The following is a 2618-nucleotide window of genomic DNA, read 5'->3' on the forward strand; positions in this document are numbered from 1 at the left end:
TACTGTGTAACAAAATATTATCTGAATATAAATTATCAACACCAATATGATACAATTATCCTGTAATTGCCATTCTGTATATGCACAGTGGAAATATTTTGAAAGCTAAGAAACAGATGAAAACAGACTGGTCAGAATTTTAAATTTCAGACTAATCCATGATAATCTAGAACAGAAGAAGACAAAAATAAAATTCACTAAATAGATATAACTTGATATCTTTTCCAAATTCAGTAGTCCACTAAGATGCAACTTCTACTAAACAAGTCTATTACCTCAAAGGTAAAAAGGAAGAAAATGTAAATCTCTTTTGAGCTTTAGTTTTTAAGTTTATGCTCTGAAAGAAGGCCAACATTAGTCAGAACAGCAATACTGTATCTTTGCTTTTGAATTTTGTATTTGCTTTTTCTATTATAGTTATAGTATGGAATAGAGAGAAAAATATTAAATTATCAAGTAAAGGGTAAGTATTTCTGGCCAGTTCATGAAATATATTGAGCTAATCAGTTGGGTCAAGAATTTCCTACTATGCTGCTACATTTATTATCTATGGCCTTGGAATAGTAATTTAGGAGATGTCTATCAAAACTACTGATGGCACTTTTCATGGTATACCAATTTCCATTTTTACTTTCTTCTCTCCTTTGCCACTTAAATGCATTATTTTTTAACCACCTGATAGGAAATTTTATTTTACAAATTCCTGTTTCATTTACTGAAGAAGTGATTTTAACACATAAATCTACCAATCCTGAGAGATGATAATGATGATGATGACAGGAAAACTAAAACCCAGGGATTATTCACTCAAATTTCTGCTTTAGTTTTTTTTGGAAGATCGCTGGCAGAATAGAAAGAAGAGCCAAAATCATTAAAACAAATACTGAGTTCCAGGAAACAGCTTCCCCTGCTGTTGTAAGCTGGTACAGTGTTGTTCCTGCCTTAATTGCTACAAAAGAGGGAGGTGCAACACCTAGAAAAGTGCCAGTAAAAAGAACTTTCAGTGGCACGTTTATCACAGGAGACATGAATAAACCAATTAGGCAGAAATGGTGTTATTCTCAAAAATATAATGTAGTTAATGAGATGTTCTCTGTGATGTTCAACCTACTGTGACCATTTTACTGCTTTCTCAGTTAGGTATTTATATACAACCAGCCTCCCAACTAAATAGGAGAGCATATAGCAGAATGAGGCACCAAGTCCAGAACACAAACAAACAAGAAATAAGGCTAGTGGAAAGGGATAAAAGAAACCCTGAGAGTATATTGAGAAATACAGAGCCCGGAATAGCAAATGTTTGCAAGAAAATATATGTAGCAAAATAAGCTATAAGTACTTGTACATAAAAGGTGTCCTTATATTTGGATAAAATTTTTCCTAGAGCCTTGGCATCATCCATATCTCTGGGAACCTTCATATTCACTCCTTCTTCACTACGCTGAGGAAAATTTTTATATACCAAAAACATAACAAAAGCTGCAGATAAGAAAATGGACACCAATATAAAGAAGCAACATTTGGATGATAAATCATGGAACTTTCTTGTAATGAGCACAGGATCATTCTTTTTAGAGAAAACACACATACGAAAAAGTAGAGAACAATCAAATGCTAAACTGTCTCACTGAGAGTGCAGAGAATGGAGAGATCAGGTTGGAGCAGCCTGAGATTTTATGAAAGAGATGAGATTTGAGCTTGGCTTTGAAGGAAGTGTGATTAAGGAGCCTTTGAAAGTCAGGACATAGAGGAACTGACTTTATTCATCATCAGTCTTGACTGGGAAAATTATAGGGGAAATTCTGTCTTAGGAGAATTAGTTTGAATATTCTCCGTTGAATAGGGGGCAAGACTTGGGGAAGAGTAGTAGAGGAGACTGGTTGTCCCTGGTTTCTAGTCTCTCTGTCTCTATAGCAGGAGAACCCTGGGATTTTTTTTTAGCTGGACACATGGCCATCCATTACCCAGCTTTCTTTCCACTGAACCATGGCCACGTCATTATGTTCCAGCCTGGAAGTTGTGAGGGAAAATGATATGTGATACTTCTAAAGACATGTCCTTAAGGGAAGGGGCTGTACTGTGTATCCCTCCTTCTATCCTGCTGCTGCTCTATGGGAGAGGGAAATTACCTTCTATCTTTTTAAAGGTATGTTAGCTCAGGTTTGTATTTCATGCAGCTGAACCTATACCCTAACTAATAAAATTTGGTATGTGAAAGTAGAGTACTATATGTAACAGAAACTTAACTAGGCGCATTTAGTTGATAGTTTCAAGGATACAGACATTGCAGAATGTAAAAGGGGGTCACATTTTTTATGGTGTGGCAAAACAGTGGCAAATGTACCTCTGACACTTGGATGGGCAGATTATGGGCCAAGTGAGCCAATAACTCCAGGGGAAATGGTGGGGAAAAAAATAAATGTCTGTTGGCTGCTTCTGACCTCTTTTAAAAGGCCCTGCAACAAAGAGGAGAGCTCAGGCTAGAACTAGCTGGTTTGCAAGTAGAAATGGAGGGAAATACAACTTTGATGAAGGACTTGGTGCCTGAGGCAATCTCCGATGACTGGGGTTCTGGTAATCTGGGGCCTCACAGGGCTGAAGAAGTAAACTGATTCTGT

At 36.8% G+C, this 2618-nt stretch overlaps 1 pseudogene across 1 annotated transcript; it reads right to left on the minus strand.

Annotated features, from left to right (window-relative positions):
- Positions 1–803: 803 nt before the first annotated feature.
- On the minus strand, positions 804–1588 carry LOC307061203 (transmembrane protein 41B-like; annotated as a pseudogene). The gene has a single exon. The product of its transcript is annotated as a transmembrane protein 41B-like (transcript).
- Positions 1589–2618: the final 1030 nt, after the last annotated feature.

This window comes from Hyperoodon ampullatus (genome assembly GCF_949752795.1).
Source record: "Hyperoodon ampullatus genome assembly, chromosome: 12".
Classification (NCBI taxonomy): domain Eukaryota; kingdom Metazoa; phylum Chordata; class Mammalia; order Artiodactyla; family Ziphiidae; genus Hyperoodon; species Hyperoodon ampullatus.